Source organism: Jaculus jaculus, chromosome 4 (assembly GCF_020740685.1).
Source record: "Jaculus jaculus isolate mJacJac1 chromosome 4, mJacJac1.mat.Y.cur, whole genome shotgun sequence".
NCBI classification, from domain to species: Eukaryota; Metazoa; Chordata; class Mammalia; order Rodentia; family Dipodidae; genus Jaculus; species Jaculus jaculus.
In genome coordinates, this window is record NC_059105.1 from 11,754,905 (window position 1) to 11,774,848 (window position 19,944).

The following is a 19,944-nucleotide window of genomic DNA, read 5'->3' on the forward strand; positions in this document are numbered from 1 at the left end:
GTTCCCTGTGGGTGGGCCCAGAGTGCAGTGAGTAAGCTGGATCCCTGCTTCAGGGCTCCTCCCAGCTCCCTGGTCTGGGTTCCCTGCACCAGATGGTGTGCGGGTGGGGTGCACAATGGAGTGAGTAGGCCAGATCCCTGTTTTTGGCTCCTCCCAGGTCCCTGGAGGCCTGGTGTGGGATACCGAATCAGACCTTAGGGGGAGCACCTGATTGAAACAGACCTGGAGAGGTTGAGATGAAGCCTAACCTTAAATTTCTCATGTTTCTCTCTTTCTCTTTTCTTTCTTTCTTTCTTTCTTTTTTTCCCCCCCTTTACCACTGACCTGTAATTCCCTGTACCAGGACACAGTTAATATCCACAATGAGCTGTTGCTCAGAGAGACCTACGGGGTCTCCAAAAAAGAACAAGCACTTACCCACCAGAGTTTAATGGCAATCCTCCTGCTGAAGGCACCATACAGTGTCTGCATGGACCATAGAGAGACCTAGTTGGAATCTGGAGGAGAGACAGTCCCCAGACAGCCCATCTAGTGCTGGGAGGCACTACATGAGCTACAGGGGGAAAATGGCCGAAGTCTGTCTGAGTGACTCAAAGTCTAAGCTACTCAGAAGAAAACAACTTGATGTGATGCTCACACAAGCACAATGGTGGCACACAGCCATGGTGGGTAACCAGCTGTTCTTGGATTGGCTAATGGACTTGCTCAATGGGAAGGAAACCATATCTGGAATTGGACAATAATCAGAATCATGTCCAGATGACGATTTTGCTTTCCAACATCAAGCTCCCACTAATCTTGGGGCTACAAGAGGGCCTAAACCCTTTAACTTCTCTCTAACGTAATAATGGTTATCCCATTTAACCAATGGGTGATGACTTCACTCTCTGTTGGAGATTCTGCTTCTCTTTTTCAGATGGGAGCAGGACCTGAGGAGATAAATGGTACATTACACTCCACCCAGGCCCCAGCTGAAACCACAGAGGAATCAGGGAAATGAGTAAGATTGTTGCCTTCTCGATGAGCCTGATATCAGAAAAAGGATGAAGGAAATAGAAATTAAGGACACTAAACCCCTACCAAACCAGAGATCCAGAGGCTTCTAAGAGCCCATCACTGAAATAGACTTAAAATACACCCAACGTGGTTCAGGAAATTTTGAGGAAGAGGGGTCAGAAAAATTGTTAGAACCACATGTTGGGACATTATGCATAGAGACATTGCCTCCCCAACATTACTGACTGCTGCCCCCACAATGCACAACCCACATTCCCCATGAGGATGGCCTGAAACCCCAATGAGGAGGGCCTCTTTGGAAAAGGGGCAGGAAGGAGGCAAAGAATGGCACCAACATGTGTTGTTTACATACTAAGTATGTCCATATCTAATAACAAAAAACTTAAAATATAAAAACTTCCTCTGGAGGTATAAATGTTAGCAGAGTGGCAAAAGTCCCAGTTAGGATAATCATTTATTTTAGTTTCTATGGCCTTTCTAGAGGATGCAAGGAGTACTCTGCTTAATGACCTTCAGAAGATCAATTATATAGGTTTCTAGTCTACTAATACTGTATCAATTACATAGAAATCCACTCCACTAGTACTGTATCAATTCTGTAGGAATCCCTACTACTTGCACTGTATCAGATGAGGAAAAACTTTTGAACTTGCTCATGGCTAACAACTAGCTAGGTTTTCTTAGACAATATTTAGTGATGAAGTTTTTCTCTTTGCAACAGCCAGGGTCATGTTGCAGAGTATAGTGCAGAGGCTCTGCAGCGGTCTGGAGATTTTGGAAGTTCATAAATAAAAAGTCAACATGCCAGAAACTTATACAAAGTACTGCTCAGATATCTCTTGAACACCAAACCAATTGTTATTTTAAATAGTAAAATATACCACACACGAAACATTGAAAGACATTTCAGATATAACAAGGAGATCCATCTCTTGGTATTTACTTTCCTATAAAAGACCAGTGAAGTACTGTGTGGTGATGCACATCTGTGCTCCTAGCTCTCGGGAGGCCGAGGCAGGAGGATTGCAAGTTCTAGACCAGCCTTGGCTACATACCAAGGTTCTTATCTCAAAAACTGAAAAAAGAAAGAAAGAAAGAAAAAGGACAAAAAAAACACAACAAAGCTCTGTGAAATACTAAATGGCATTTGGAGAAATAAAATAAAGGCATAACTTTATATAAGAAAGCACAATTTTTAGGCCTATGCAGGCAAATTCACATACATTTAAAGTCATCTCTCAAGGGTTTTTTCTGTGCTCCTTCTTTTTCTATTTGCTCATTTGTTGCTATTAATTGTGACATTTCTAAAGAAGGATTCTGCTGAGGAGACCTGTTCCTTCTCAGAGGTGGGGCTCTTTCTGACCTGTAACACTTGGTGAGGGTCTGTCTGTATGGGGTGGTAGAGTTTAGGCATCCAGCCAGGCTGCTTATTTCTAAATTCATTCTCCCCAGCAGGGAGTGATTATGTAGAGCAAAAGCTCTGAGCCCATGTTCTTTAAGAGGATTTAGGAAGATGTGGCTGGAGGAAGCCTGTGGTCCTGAGAAGGTTTGTAACTTCAAAGCTGCCTTACAGCAGGAAAGCCTCTAACGTGTAATTATTATTATTATTTTTTTAATGAGGGAGGAGTGGACCTTTTCAGATGTCAGGAACACTAAAGGTAAGACTCCTGAGTGGAATGTTTGTTAATGGTCTCTTTTCCTAATGCAGCAATATCTTAGCACAGTCCCAATCATTTAAGCCATTTTCAGTGTGTAGCATTAATGTGAATATGCCTGGCTTTAGGATAAGGGAGTGAATTTTTAAAAACATGGTTAATTCTGATTTGGGTTAATACCTTGTTAAGGTTTTGACTTATCACTCACACAACTGTTTATTCCAATACTCTGTGTGGCTCAGTTGAGATCATGATTTATTTCATTGATTTATGATTTATCACCCTGTCTTGTGTCTCCTGCTGAAAACTGAAAATGGGCTGGAGAGATGGCTTACCGGTTAAGCACTTGCCTGTGAGGCCTAAGGACCCCAGTTCAAGGCTCGATTCCCCAGGACCCACGTTAGCCAGATGCACAAGGGGGTGCACGCATCTGGAGTTCATTTGCAGTGGCTGGAATCACTGGTGCGCTCATTCTGTCTCTTTCTCTCTCTCTCCTTCCTCTCTGTCTCTTTCAAATAAATAAATAAAAATAAACAAAAAAATTAAAAACTGAATTTGTCACTTCCATACAGTCATAGGAACAATGGAACACCCCTCTTTCTTTCTTTGTACAGCTTGCTGTTGGATGAAGCACCAACAGTAAACCTTGGGATTGATGTGTGTTCCCTCAAAATTCACATATTGAAGTTTTACCCCCAAAGTGGCTCTATTTGGAGACAATGGCCCTTCTAAGGAGGCAATTGAAATCAAAAAGTTATAAGCCAATCTGGGTGTGGTGGTGCACTCCTTTAATCCCAGCACTCAGGAGGCAGAGGTAAGAGGATCACTATGAATTCAAGGCCAGCCTGGGACTACAGAATGAATTTCAGGTCAGCCTGGGCTAGAGTGAGCACCTAGCTTGAAAAAAATTCAGCTATAAGCAAAGTTACCTATCTACTCCATCGCCATTCCTCACACTTCCCTCTGTCACATTTTCCTTTACTTTTCAATGTGTCTTTCCCATTCTACGTCCTACAGTGTGGCTCCTTTCCCCTAGTTTTCAGGTATTTCTTTTCACCAGTTTTGGCTCCTTTTCAGATTTATCCCTGCCATTTTCCTCTTTTGCATATGGACAGTCACAGCGGGCATATTTTTACTAAGATTTGCAGGTGATGAGGGGCGGTTAAAACACGGCAGCATGGGTAGCAATGAAAGAGCCCCGCCGCTACTTGGGCCCTGCCAATGGGAGAGCTAATTGGCTAGCGACTGATGCATGGATCCTGCAGGGCCCTAGCATACTTCTGCAGCTGGGTCTCCTCCTTGGACTTTGGGCTTGCTAGCTAACTGGAAGCTACTTCTATTGCCCACGCCTGTGCTCCTCTAGGCAGAGACTCTCAACTTGAGTCAGCTGTAGACATGAGCTAAGTCTTGCTGTCTTAAAACTTATGGAAATATTTTTAAAACAATTTATTTATTTGCAAACACAAAGACACACACAAACACACACACACACACACACATGCACAGAGAGAGAGAAAGAGAAACAGAGAGGAAGACAGAGAGAGAGAATGGGCTTGACCTCTAGTCACTGCAAATGAACTCCAGATTCATGGACCACTTTGTGTATCTGGACCTCTGTGGATACTGGAGAAGTGAATGTGGGTCATTATTAGGTTTTTTTGCAGGCCATAGCCTTAACCACTGAAAAATCTCTCCAACCTTGAAATACTTTCAGAATTACTACATTTAGTGCTGTGCACTCCCCCCGCCACACACACACACACACACACACACATGCACACCCAACAACAAAGAAAACAAGCTAGGAACATGTCTTGTTGGGTAACATGCTTGTCATGAGCATGATGAGTTGAGCTCAGATCCCTGTATCCAGGAAAAAGTGGTAGACATGGTAGTGCTCACCTATAATTCCAGAAGTGGGGAGGTGGAAACAGAGACTCCCTTGGACTCAGTGATGAGCTAATCTAGCTGAATCGGTGAACTCCCCATGCAGTAAGAAACCCTGTCTCAAAAATAAATAAAACAAAAACTATAAAGTAGAGAACAATTGTGAGGAAGGCATCTGACATTGACCTCTGGCCTCCACACACATGAACACACAATGCACTCCACACATGCAAATATGCATACACACATGAACAACTGAAAAAATGCAGAAACACACACACACACACATGTGCAGATGCAGATGCAGTGACTACATGTTAACAGGGAAAACTTAAAGTTGTAGAAAAGACAGGGAAAAGGATATAAAAACAGTAACAAGGCAACATCAAAGTGAGCTGACAAATTAAAGATCTTTCACAGTAAAACTAAAAGTCTTGATACCACATTTATTCATTTTGATAAAATTGCCTATGCTTGTATATAAAGAAGTAAATGTTCAGTAAGCTGTTTTGTGTGTGGGGGGGGGAGATATGGTGATTTAAAAGAAATCGAATCTTTAAGAAGGTTTTAGGAACTGGGCTAATTATTACAAGGTAAAGTCTTATTTTCATAATCAAAAATCTATTAGCATTATTTTTTTTACAGTGGAAAATGATTCAATTTTTCACAAACAGGTTTGTGCCATGTTACTGTTTATTAAACAGGCTGACAGTTGCCTGAATATATTTTCCCCTGCAGATCAAGTCCCAGAACTGGCAGGTGATCCAATTCTCTTCTGCTTGGTTTGTGCTAGGATAGAAATGCAAACATGTGTACATTTGGGTGTAAGCTACAGAGCTGTTACATGCAACAGGGAGGCATAGCTTTGTGGTGAGTACACTACACAGGTGGCCTTCTTTGTGGTAGGTGTTAAGAGTTATGTGATACCCCACAGAAGACACACTACTGGAAATGATATACACCACATGGTTTACATTAAGCTGATGTGGACAAAATACCTGCATCCCCTATCTATTTTTTTTAGAAAGAAAGCAACACACTTAGGAAATACCAAACAGGTGTAGTGAGGAAGAGACTTGGCATAGGTGTGACTATGGGGCAAGGCTTGCAGGTGGTGGGTAATGGTAAAGTGGAGAAGGAGCAGATGTGCTGGGAGCTGTCCTTCCCAGTACGTGACATCCACAGCAGCAGGGTGTACACATTGGGACTGCGGTGACAATCAGCCTCCCACGCTTCTGCTGAGGCAGGTCCTCACTTCAGCAGCCATGTCAGTGAGTCATGATGCCTCCTCATCAGGTTGGAGCAGGTGTAACAGATTTCCTTATGACTGGTTTTAGGGCTGCTCTTTATGTCATATGGAAAAAAAACAGTTAAGGGTAGAGGTCAGAATATGGTTCATTTTTGCTTACTGATTGACTGATGCTCTTTAGAAGTTGCTTTTACCCAAAGGAAGATGCAATTCACAATTTAAAATGGAAAGATAGAATCTTAATATTGACACCAACACCATTTCTAAGATCATGATAAATCTTATTGTGTTGGGAATTCAATAATATTCAAGAAGGGTAAATCCTATAAAAGGGAAATCCAACATTTTTTTTTTCATAACTGAAGAATAGGATACTTGGGAAAGGAATAATAAGCAAATGAAAAATAAGAATATTCCAGAATCATCTTTGCATGCCAAGGTTTTTAACTTAGTCAAAACTGTAAAGTCCCACTGCCACGTATGCATGCCTATAGCTTCCAGAGTTCAGGGCATGGACCTCTATGGGGATTACTCTTGTGTCTACCATAATTTATAAGAAGTGTGGGGTCAAAATACCCAATAATACAAAGTAATAATACAAAATGTTCACAGAGATTTCAAATTTGGTGGTTACATTCCTATTTTCAATGCCTCTGTATGTTGATAAAAAGGCCTTTTGAAAAGTGATACATTGCAATTTTGTGATTCCCAAGCTACAGAAATGCAGCACAAGCAGCAGCCACTTGAAACATACATGTCCCCACAGTGATATTGCTGCCCTGGTCACCTGATGATGGGCAGATGCGTTTCATGAAGATGACGCTTGTGAATGTGGTCACTAAGTGTCAAGTAGCGATTGGTCAAAGACTTGGAGCAGGTAGCAAACACTAGCTTGTGGGGGATTAACTAATGGGAAATAATGTTTGATGGGAGAAACCCTTGAGTGTAAGCGTTCTGGGTGCTTCATTTTCTTTTCCATTTGCAGAGTGGCTTTTCATTATGAACCCAATGTGAAGACTAATGAATTGTCTCCTTAAACACTGTGCCCTTTATTTCACAGTTTAAAAAATTAGTATTATTAAAACATCTTAAATAAGAGGGTCTTTTTTTAATCCCATTACATTTGGCTAGTGAAAGTAAGTGGCATAATTATGACTCTGACACTCAAATTCACTTTCCAGAATACTAAGCAAGGAGGGAGAGCTAGGAATTAGGTATCATATAAATGATACCAATAAAAACTCGTGTGTGTGTGTGTATGTGTGTGTGTGTGTATGTGTGTATGGATGCACATGTGTCTGTACCTCTGTGTATAGATGGGCATGCACATATCATATGTGGAGGTCAGGGACAGCTTTGTATGTCAGTTCCCACCTTTCTACCTTATTTGATGCAGGCTTTCTCTTTTTTTGATCTCATCCTTCTGTTTGATTAATCTTCACTGTGCTTTCTGCAAGCAACCTCCCTGAAGTCTGAGGCTTGAACTCCAGTTCTCAGGACTGAACAGGAAAGCTCTATCCCCTGAGTCATCTCACCAGCCCCAAGAAATGCTGTTAATGGATGAACAACCCAGGAGAGCCATTGCCATGGCTTGGATCTGAAATGTCCCCTAGAGTCTCATGTGTTTGGACACCTGGTCTTCAACTGGGGATGCTATTTGGGAAGGTTGTGGAGCTGGGCTGGTGAAGGTAGGTCACTTGGGTGAGGGCTTTAAGGCTCACAGCAAGCCTCAATTCCAGTTCTGTTCTCTGCTTCCTGACCTGTCAACGTGTGAACAGAGAGAGGGCTTCAAGCTCCCTCCCGCACAGACCATTCTGCTGCAGCCTGCCTGCATGCCTTCTCTGCCCTGATGGGTTTCACTTCCCGAAACTGTGAGTCACAATAACCCTCTGCTCCCTAGAGTTGCTGCTGTCAGGCATTTTGTCATACTAATGAGAAATGTGACCAGCACCCTCATATATGAAAAATTCCTGCCTTGAATGTTTTTAGTTTTGTTTTAAAAATATGGTGGATGACTGAATAATCTCTCATGAAACGCAATGGGTATTTTGGCTAGTTTCCTGGCATATATTTCCCCTTTCCTCCTTACTCAGACCCTAGTCAAGACCTTATAGAAATACTGCATTTCCAACCCCCACCTCATGGGAGTGAGCTCAGAAAATCAGAGCAACATCCTTGCCATTGCCTGTGGCTGTGCTTAAGCTCCGCGGAGTTCACCATGCTGTTTTCTGGCCAGGACTTCACTTGATGGGTTGGCAATTCTTTCTTTTTGGATGGCATTCATCTAAAGCATGAAAAGAACCCCCCAGGAGGAATCTGTCTAGACAAAAGGAGAAAGGTGGTTCTGAGAGATTGAAAAGGATTTGGAGGCCGAACCCTGATAAAGAGAGCCTGAGCTTAACAACTTTTGGAATTTTCAATTAAAAGAATTGGGTATCTATTGTTTGCCGCTACCTGCATCTAGAAGCATCTCATTGGTGCTTCAGGCAATATGCAAATTAATTCTCCTCTCAATAAGTACAAGCTAATGCTTCTCACCCTAAGAATTACATGAATGAAATTGCCAGTAGTTTTATTTCATAGTTGTTGGAGAGGTCTAAAACCAGTACTGGAAAAGAATATGAATTTATGTTTTCTCAACTTAGATCTACTTAACCAAATTAAGAGTGCTCCTTGGTTCATGACCAGTAGACATTGCATAGCTATCTTATGTAAGTTATCTTGTAACAATGAATGCAGTATTTCTAGTTAAGAACCAAAATATCACCAGCATCTTCCTTCAGTAACCCATGTGTTATCTCCCTACTTTCCTGTAAAATAACTACCATCTGACAGTTGTGTTGATCATTCACGTTTAGTTTTCCTAAGTAGATTTGTGCACTTATCAGTAATGTTTGCCTCTCTTTTGAAATGTTCTTAAAGGGCATGATCTCTATTTTGTCTTCTAGGACTTGAGTTAGCCAAAATGCTAATTTCATGTGTCTTATGGAATTGTGTTGTAATGTTCACTGTTGCATTATAGTCTATTGCTTGACTATGTCATGATTTCTTATGTTTTTCCTTTTTTGGTTTCTCAAGGTAGGGTCTCATTCTAGCCCAGGCTGACCTGGAATTCACTCTGTAGTTTCAAGATGATGTCAAACTCATGGCAATTCTCCTACTCTGCCTTCTGAGTTCTGGGATTAGAGAAGTATGACACTACACCCAGCCTTTTTTTTTTTCATTTTAAATAAATAATATATTTGTATTGTTTCCAGGATTCACTTGTGATAAACCCATTTCTTGCCTTGAAATACATATAGAAAAGTAATCATGTTTGGTTTATTGTAGTCAAACGATAAAAGAAAAAGTGATTGTTTTTTTACCATAGAAGATATTAAACATATTTGTATCTCAACTAGCAGTTGAGAGATATGCAACAACTTGAAGTATATTAATATTTCCTAATCAAATATGATTTCCTGTTTTAATCTTGACATACATTTTCTAGATTTTTGATGAGATAGCATATTTTTATAAGGTTGTCAGTATGAATTCATTCTAGAAATACCCACTCAAATATTTGTCAATGTTTTCCAAGTATTTTTAAAGAACTGATTGAATTTATTAATCTTGCTTTTATGATTAGAAGTTGTAAATATGTTATTAATCTTTTCATAATGTCAGATCAAATATATTTCTTTCTAAAATGATTGATGTTCTGTTGGCACATTCTTTATTAACTGGCGTTCGAATTTTGCTTGTTGTGGGCGGTAGGGATGCTATAAATTTTTTACCAATATTTCTATGCTTTTACATCTACACCTAGTTCCCTACCTTGTCACTACATATTGTTGTATTATCCATTCATAGATTCTGTTGTATGCTCTATGCCCTGTTTGTCAACTAGATTTCTATGATTTTAGTGATACCATCTTAATCATTATTGTTTACTAATCCATGCATTTGTGGGAGGGGAGGATTCCCCATCCATGTTCATACTTGGGCTATATTGAGTCTTTTTATCTCTCATAAAAAAGCTCATCGTAAACCAAGTGTGGTTGCACATGCCTGTAATCTCAGTACTTGGGAGGTGGAGTCAGGAGGGCCAGTTCAAAATTATATGAGAACTTCATTGTCTCAAAAAAAAAGAAAAGAAAAGAAAACACAAAAATCTTGGGATGTTTTGTCAATATTTATGAACAACTTTGGTTTTTGATTGGAACCAAGTTGAATCTACACATCAATATGAAGAGAATTCCTAGTACTTAGCTGATGATCTTTGACTCCATGAGCATAATCCATCTCTCTGCTTATTTAGAAGAGATATTATTGTTCCTAATGATGAAAGCCATTTTTTCTCAATTTATCTTTTAAATTATTTTTATTATTTTTAATTTTTGCATGTGTATATTGGACATGTGTGCATACATGTTTGTATATAGGTTATGTGGGTACAGATGTGTGTGTAGATGCATGTGCATTTATTTGTGTGTACATGAATGTCAAGGCCAAAGGTTAATGTTGGAGGTCTTCCTCATCACTCTCCACTTTAGTTTTGGGAGGAGACTCTCACTGGACCTGGAGCTCACTAACTCGGCGAGACTTTCTAGCCACGGAGCCCCAAAGGTTCCTTGTTCCCAGTGCTGGGATTACAGGAACCTACAGCCATGCCTGTCAGTTTATGTAAGTGCTGGGGATGCACAGTAGGCAATTTACCATTGAAACATTCCCCCAGTTCTCAAATCACTTTAAAGCAACGCATCCTGACTTTGGCTATACATAAATATCATTGAGAGGTTGGAAATAGTGGTGTCTTAGTTTCACCCCAAGGTACTTCCTGTATGTGTGGGAAATAGCCCCATCACTGATGTTCTTAAGAGTTTATCATGCTCATCTAGACTTGTAATCTGTAATGAGAAGTAGTTCTTAAAGAGAGTTCTACTTAGTGAGTTATCTGTTTGTATTTACTGTGACTACATTTGTGTGACCCTCGGTTTTAAGAAGAGTAGTGAAAGAGGAGTTCCAATAGACCACATTCTCCCTGCTTCTTCACAGCTTCTGCTTTTCCCTTTACACCTGTCTTCCCTCCACCCCAGGTCCCTCTTATAGTGATTGTTATGCTTATAATGACTATCTCTGGGTGGTAAAGTCACAGTCCTTCTTTAGACTTGCCTACATTTTGCAAACATTCTACATCTATCACTTTGATTAAACGACCCTATTCTAGGGCTGAAGAGATTGCTCAGTGGTTAACAGGCTTGCCTCCAAAGCCTAATGATCCGAGTTTGATTCCCCAGTACCCATGTTAGGCCAGATGTACAAAGTGGTGCATGCCTCTGTAGTTCCTTTGCAGTGACTAGAGGCCCTGCTGCACTCATTCTTTCTCTGTCTTTCTCTCTCTCAGTACTTTCAAATAAATAAATAAAAACAAAGTTACCATATTCATAAAAGAGAAACTAATCCCTGCATGGCCTGCATGCACCACCATGTGCAGGCTTGTAGGTTCTGGACATTAGAACCTGGGTCCTGAGGCTTCAAAGGCCTGTCATTCACCCTATTCCCTAAAAGCTGGGCTTCCATAGAGATCTTTATGAGAATTCTTTTCATTCCTCATGCCTTTAACTTGAGTTCACATACCAGTCTTCCCAACCAAATTGAGCTTCCTAAATCTTATATCCCTATATCACTAATTCCAAGATAAGTGTCTGACTCAGAGCAAGCATACTGTAAATAGATATTGAATACACTTTAATGCACCTTGATCATTTTTCCATTGTACAGAAGCTTCTTTGTTGATGAATAAAATTCCAAAATAGCATTCTAAGCTTTTGTGTCATTTAATTAATTACCTTTGGCAATAGGAGTTTATACTAGGGTTTCTCCATGTATAAAACAGGCACCCTAGCAATACTTTTCTGCTGTATTAGCGAGAGCTGAATGAAGGGAAATAGGAAAAGTATTTAATTGTCAGCTTAAATACATAATCAATTAAGTGACCTATTAACATTATAGCCAAACCATTACAAAGCATAGATCTCGCTAGTCTTATTTTGCAGTCAGTTATAATGTCATCCTGGCTGAGTCCCAGGCTCTATGGAAGGTCAAGGCTAGGTATAGGGATAGCTCTATTTGTGATGAAGAACTGCTAAGATCCTCATCTCAGTGACTGAAATCCTCCTTGAATTTAACACACAATCCTGCTCTAGCTTACTGCAATTTGTTCAGACAGGCCAGATGCTCTGTTGTGGGAAGTGGCCATTGGCTATTTCATGTCGTTGGAAACACTCAGGTCTTTTGCTCATCAAAGTGCTTCTGTGCAGTTGATAAGGCACTTAAACCTGGATGATAATCACTGTTAACTTTCTTCATCAGGAAAGTCTTAATATATAAAGATCATCAGCTGAAGTAAGCTTTATATTAAATGAAGTAATTTTGAACTGCATTCATAAATGACCAAAATTCTTCAAACTGAGGTATGCCAAACTATTCTGGTTCTGATGGTCACCAAGTTTGATTTATCACATCTATTGTTCTAAAAATGTCAGTGTTTTCCTTTGCCTGTTCATGAACCAATATAATTTTAACTAGTCATGTGAGGATCTGAAGGCGTGATAAAAGAGTTTAGGGAGCAGATTTTTGAAGTCACATCATGGAGGTGGTCAGTGGTAGTGATCGTGAAGAAAACTAGTGGGAGCCAAGGAAATCTTGAGAACAGAGTAAGTTCACTTTGGGGGTGGAAATAGGAAAAGGCATATCAGAGAATAAGCAGAGCCAGGTGGACACATGTTACAAAATCTTAGTGCTTATCAGAGAAGATACAGGCCTGGAGCACCTTGTGCTTGTAGGTTGGGCCATGCATGATCACAGGGAGGCTCTAGACTGCCTCAGAAAGTGTAGAAGCTTAGCCCAGTGAAAGCTCATTTTGTGCTGCCCAGTAGTCCAAGATATGTGGTTACCTGGTAATTCATGCAGCAGCAAAGGCTTGTTCCATCTCATGGATTTCATGGCTCAAGCACCTGGCTGCTCCCTAGGAATCTGCTAATGTATGTATGCATGCATGCATGCACGTGTTTGTGTGTATTTGTGTGCGTGAGAGAGAGAGAGAATGAAAGAGAGAATTGATTATAAACCTGAAGGCAATATAGGTTTCACTGATTATATTCCACTGGTGATAGTCACATGTAATTACAAGAATCAGGTGGCCTCTTTCTAGGGCTTTATATGATGGCAGAAAATTTGGACTCTGGTCTTTATTGTTTTTAATTGTTCAAGCAAGGCTAAAAAAATGAAGTCTAAAGTAAACTGAGGCTGAATTTGATGATTTTTAAAAATATTTTTATTTTTATTTTTTTATTTGACAGAGAAAGCATGAGAGAGAGAGAGAGAGAGAGAGAGAGAGAGAGAGAGAGAGCGCACCAGGTGCAAATTATTTCCAGCTGCGTGTGCTCCCTTGAACATCTAGCTAACGTGTATCCTGAGGAATTCAACCTGGGTCCTTTGGCTTTGCAGGCAAATGCTTTAACTGCTAAGCTATCCCTCCTGTCCTGAATTTGGTGATTTAAATAAACTGTAATTCATTTAATTTATTTGCTCAGGTCTCTCTGTGTGTGTATGTATGTGTGTGTGTGAGTGCACATGCACGCACACACTAGGATCTCTTCGCTGTGGCAAATGAGTACCAGATGGTTGATCTGCTTTTTTTTTTCCACATTAGGCTTATGTAGGTTGAGCCCCTGGTTAGCAGGGTGTTCATGCAATTGTGTATAACCACTGAGTAATCTTCCTAGTCTTATTTCTTATTTAAATTCATAGTGGTATATATTTCACATTGAGCTTACTCCTCTCCATCCCTCCTTATGTCCACATTCACCCTCCCAGTATTCTCTACCCATTTGCTTTTACAAGACAGTTTCACTCTACATTCATTTTACATATGTATGCATGGTTTTATGTAACTGCATAAAATGTAACAACCACAAATGAAAGAAAACATATTTCTCTTTCTGAGACTGACTTAATTTGTTTAGTATGATTATCTCCAGTTTCATTCACTTTCCTGCAAATGACATAATTTCATTCTTTTTTCTAGCTGAAGTCAATTCAATTATGCATATACACCATATTTTCCTCATCCAGTCCTCTGTTGATGGACAACTAAGTTGGCTTTGTAACTTAGTTATGTCACACTGATGTGTAAGATTCTGTACTATGGTGAGCTGTAGTTCTTGGAGAAAATACTCAGGAATAGTACAGCTGGGTGAAAAATCTATTTTTAGTTTTTTGAGAAACCCCTGTACTGATTTCCACACAGACTGGACTAGTTTAGTTTACATGTCCACCAGCAGTGTACAAAGGCTCTCTTTTGTCTCCATCCTTTCTAGCAATAACTATTTTTTTTTAAATGACTGACTGCTGTTCTTAATGGGATATGGTAGAATCTCAATGCCATATATATATATATATATATATATATATATATATATATATATATATATATATTTTTTTTTTTTCTAAGATGGCCAATAAAGTTCAACATTTTATCATGGGTTGATTCGTATTTTTATCTCACTTCTGAGATTTCTACTGATTCATTAGCCTATTTCTTGTTTGCATTGATTTGATGTTGCTCAGTCTTTTGGGTTGTTTATTTTTTATAGATATTAATCCTCTGTCAGGTTTCCAGCTAGAAAGAGTTTTCTCCCATTCTGCTGTCTCTTCACTTCTCAGTAAAAGACAGCCCCAGCCAAGGCCTGAGATGTGTTGAGATCCCAAACAAACAATCTAACCATTGGTCATTTTTCTAGGCGCCTTCTCTCTCTCTCTCTCTCTCTCCCTCCCCTTCTCTCTCTGTCTCTCTTTAACCCTCCTCTCTCTTTCCCCAACTGATAAGATCAAACAAGTTACTCTTTGAGTGTGATGGAAAAAGTCCTTTCTTATGTTCAGTACTGGAGTTTGGCAAAGAAATACAGCAAAGTGGATATGGAAGAAAAAGCTCACATGAAACGTGTCAAACACACAAATTTAGGGTGTTATTTTTACTTATCATTTTATATTTCAAATTGTTTCTGAGTAATGATCCCTGCAAATGTTTGTTCACAAACAGAGGTATGAATTCAGTGTGGGTGTTAATACCCTTTAAAAACTGGAATTATTTAAGATGCATTATTAGTGCCGAGGGTGGCAGCTATTTTCCCCTTCTAACATGAGTATAAATACAAATAACATTCTCAGGGAAGAGTGAAGTCATTTTTTACTCAGCTGAATGGCAGTGTTTTCCATTTTATGGCTTTTCTTAGCCTGCAGGTTGTTATTTTGCAAAGTGTATTTAAGAATAATGTTTTTTTTCCCCCTTCCATTCTTTCTGGGAAACACTCAAACTATCCATTACCAAAGACTCCTACCAGTTTAAACAGAATTCGGATACTGACTTTTCCTAGGCCAAGAAAAGGCCAGCAATCTCCATGTAGAAGTCACTTTACAATGCAGTAAAGTAGCCATGGCAGGAGACATTTTAAAGGGAAAAAGTAATTCTGCCATCCCATCTTCAGATTTCAGTGGAAAACTTCGCTGGCTGTATGTGCTTGTGCGCGTGAGTGCGCCTTCATGCTTATGTGTATGTATACTCACTCATACCCTTTGGGTATTTTTATTTTTATTTATTTATTGATTTGAGAGAGAGACACACAGGAATAGGCAGGGAAAGAGAGAGAGAATGGGCATGTCAGGGCCTCCAGCCACTGCAAAAAACTCCAGATGTGTGTGCCCCCTTGTGCATCTGGCTTATGTGGGTCCTGGGGAGTCGAATCAGCGTCCTTTGGCTTTGCAGGCAAGTGCTTTAACAGCTAAGCCATCTTTTCAGCTCCTCTTTGGGTACTTTTGATCTTATTTTCTTAGTCATACCAACTTATAATAAATGTACATTTATAAGACAATTTTAAATGTAGGTACACTTCTAAATACAAATGCCAAACATTTCACTATTGTAGGGTTGTTTGTATACACAAGAATGCATCAAAGTCTGCCATAATCAATAGCTACTAACCAATGCATTTTCTACAAATAAAATTGCTTTTGCAATTGAAGGTAAACAAAATATAAATGTGACTTAAAATTGAATTTGATTCTCATTGGTTCTTAAATTGTAATGTATTAGTATTATCCCTAATAAAGAAATATGTACAGTTTTAAAAGTATTCAAGTGTGTGCATATGTGAAAGAGAGAGAGAGAGAAAGAGGGAGGGAGAGAGAGAGAGAGAGAGAGAGCGAGCGAGCGAGCTAGAGAGCATTTACTAAAATGACTTAAATTCCCATAAGCAATAAATGATCCTGAAATACCACAATATAATGAAATTACCACAAGTTGGTTTATTACATTTTACTTCTTGTATATCTGATTTTTTTTAAAGCTAGAGAAAAAATTACCAAATGTTTATAGACAGATGGTTTAAACTTAATCAGATTAAATATCAACATGGAAATCAATTCAAGGTCTGAAAATTCCAAGAATGCTTTAAAAACTCTCTAACAAGGCAGCTTCATAAGACAAAGTCAAGCAGAGTGCTCATATTTCATCTGTCGGATTTATTCTGCGATTGACTCGTTAAGTGTCCCTCAAATAAGCTGTCTTGGTAAATGGTTGCCAAAGTACATTTCTGAAGTCAGTATAAATGTATTGTTTGACAGCTGGGATTTGAAAAGTTTAACTAGTTTCTTCTCCTTCAAAAACCTAGCTTTTCAGTATAAGATTGTCCAACTTTTCAAGAGCAGAATGATTCCCAGGCTAGTGCCTCCCTGGTTTCACTTCTGCTTTTTTGGAGACTGTGGTCTATTCACTCTCAGGATGGATGCTTACTTGTTGGTTGATATGTAAAGTTCATTTATTGCTTTGGTTCTAAAACCTATAGCACTGCTTCTATGTCATCCCAAGCCCACAGAAACCTCTTCCACACAGGCAGGGCCTTTAATCCCATGCTCGCTGCATAGTTAACTGAAACAAGTTTGTAAGCAAACTTTTCTGATGTGAGATCAAAGCTCCAAACCTAGGCAAAGCTGCGACTTCTCTGATCCTCACTTAAAATTTTCTGTAGTAACAATGACTTGAGAGCTTTGGTTATGGTCAGGTGTGAAGATTCTACTCATCTTCCTCGTCCCTACCTCCTGATCATAAGCACTTCAGAAGCACTCACCCACTGCAGGGTTGAGAACCAGGAGCCACCACAGCATGCACCTGTGGAAGGATTTGGAGACATAACTTCCAGCAAGTCAATATTTTGCTCATCATAGAGAAACCACCTAGATATAATTAATATCAAATTGGCTCTAAATTTTAGTCAAAACAACGATGATCTGAGGTTCATTTACCCAGATAAAAGACAGCCCAGAAGAGCCACAGGGGTGATTCAAATCCATACTTTTTTTTCCTTTAATTAGCCTGGGTATTGACTCCATCTTGTTTTCTTCAATAGACCACACTGCATAGCAAATGATGTGAATACATGTCTCTGGTTTGGACCAAGATGTCCACGCTTCTTAGTGGGCACCAGCTTGTCTTACTTTTGCTGGCATTGTCTGAGGCTTTCTTTTTAATATTTTATTTCTTGACAAACAGAGAGAGACAGACAGAGAGAATGGGCATGACAGGGCTTAAAGCCACTGCAAGCAGACTCTAAATGCCTGTGCCACTTTGTGCATCTGGGCACTGGGGAGTTGAACCTGGGTAATCAGGTTTTGCAGACAAGTGTATTAACCACTGAGCAATCTCGCCAGCCTCCATCTGAATTTTTAAGGCTGTAGGCCTATGTGGTACATTTCTCTCATGGCATCAACAACATGTCTGTGTAGAGCTATTTTTTCCCTAACAACCACCTTTTGCAAACCACTGGGTTACCACATGTTTATATGAATCTCCTTATACCATATTTCATTGTTATTTTAAATAAGAAATAGAATTTCCTATATTCTTTTCTCCCTGAGGGTGACAGAAATGATTAAAGAATTTATAATGGTTGAACAGTTTCTCCTTCTTCCATCCCCTATTTTATTGGAAAATATAGGATTTCTGAGATGCCAACATACCAAACTCAGTGGGCTGTCCCAGATCTCAGAACTAATCTACTCAGAAGGTGATATTTTGTTCTTCATTTTTTAAGACTCAGGATACAAACCTGTCACATAATCACTGGTGAGCAACGAAAGCTGCCTCATGAAAAAGACAGCTCCTGTCATGAGAAAATGCCACTTCCCTCTATGTAAACTTCTAATACTACATGTACTTTCCCCTCAAAATATTTGAGGGTGACAAGAAATTTCTATCTTGCAAACTATAACTTCCAGCCTAAATCACAATTTCTGGAAAGTTGTTTTGATCACTTTAACTTCAAAATAAGATCCTGAAAGGAAAGACATTGTAACAACACTTTTTCTGTAATGCCCTATTTTTCTATCCATAAATACTTGTTTAATTCAAACAAAGTAAAAAAAAAAAAAAAAAAAAAAAAAAAAACATTTGGCTTGGTCATATGAGCATGTGTAAACCAATTAAATTAATTAACAATAACAAAGCATTTATTAAGTTTTGAGTGTCTGTATTAGTCAGCTTTTGTTACTATAAGCAAATACCCAAGACAAGCCACCCTATAAAGATGCTGCGATGGAGGCTGGAATGTGTCCCAGGCTGTGGTGGGGGCCTTGTCATAGTTGTGCCATATCAAGACAAGAGAGCTTGTTTACCTCTCTGTGTGGTCTTTTCCTCTCTCCTTATAAAGTCACTAGGATTCAATCCTGGGAGTTACAACCTAATGGCCTAATGTAATCTAAACATTTCTCAAAGACTCCACCTGGGAGCAACATAGCCAATTAAGTTTCCCTCCTCTTAAAACCATTAACATGAGACAAATCTGTGCACGTTTAAACCATATTTAAACCACAGCAATGTCCCTGCCTGTGCGTGCCTGCCTTTCTCAAGGGTATTCCAACCCCTGGGTAGAAATGGCTCTCTTCTGGCACATGGCGTCAACTATAATTGTACAGCACATGGCCTCAGATTCAGGGGCTTAAACCAGTCATTCGCTTTGGTCATGAAAATTTAAAAACATTCTTATCTATTTGTTTGCAAGTAGACAGATGGAATGAGAGAGAAAGAGAGAGAGAAAGAGAGAGAGAGAGAGAGAGAGAGAGAGAGAGAGAGAGAGAGAGAGAGAGAATGGGCACATGAGGACCTCCAGATGCTGCAACCGAACTCCAGATGAATATGCCACAATGCATCTGGCTTTACATGGGGACTGGCAAATCAAACTCTGGTCAACAGGCTTTGCAGGCAAACTCCTTAGCCATCTCTCTGACCCCCTTGGTCATGAAATTTAGAGTTTGAGGAGGGTTTGTCAGGAAAGCTGCTCTTGGCCCTAACTGTGCCAAGTAAAATAGTTCAACTGTAATAGAAGATGTGCTTCTAGGATGGCTCATATTCTCTCTCTCTCTCTCTCTCTCTCTCTCTCTCTCTCTCTCTCTCTCTCCCTCTCTCTATTCTCTCTCTTTTCTTTCAGTTTTCCAAGGTAGGGTCTCACTCTGGCCCAGGTTAACCTAGCACACACTCTATTGTCTCAGGCTGTCCTTGAACTCAAAGCTTCCTGAGTGTTGGGGTTAAAGGTATGTGTCACCTGCAAGGTAGGACTGAATTAACTGGGGATGAGACAGGCGGTGGCAGTGGAGAGCCTCAGGTCTCTTCCTAGCTGGGCTTTCTTCCATCATGGTAGATGTGTGTGCATCATGATCAAGCTCTGGGCTTTCTTCTATCATGGTAGATGTGTGTGCATCATGATCAAGCTCTATTGCCTTTGCCACTGCCTTTGGAAATGGATGTGCACCCATTCCCACTCCACTCTGCTCACTAGGAGCAAGACAGAAAAGCCAGTCCACATTCTTCCATATTCAACAGGAAAGAAGTAAGTGCAATGTCTTAATAAAAAGAAAGTTAAAGAATTTGGGATTTATTTTTTTAAGTCACCACAGTATAAAATGAGAAAATGCTAAAAATATCCTGGATAAATTTTGAAGAGTTAGAATAGTCAATTCTCCCTGTGTTATAAGTGTTAAATCTCATTTATTGATTTCCAAGTATGTGATTTGCACTCTTGCTTAGTAATGCTTATATATTAT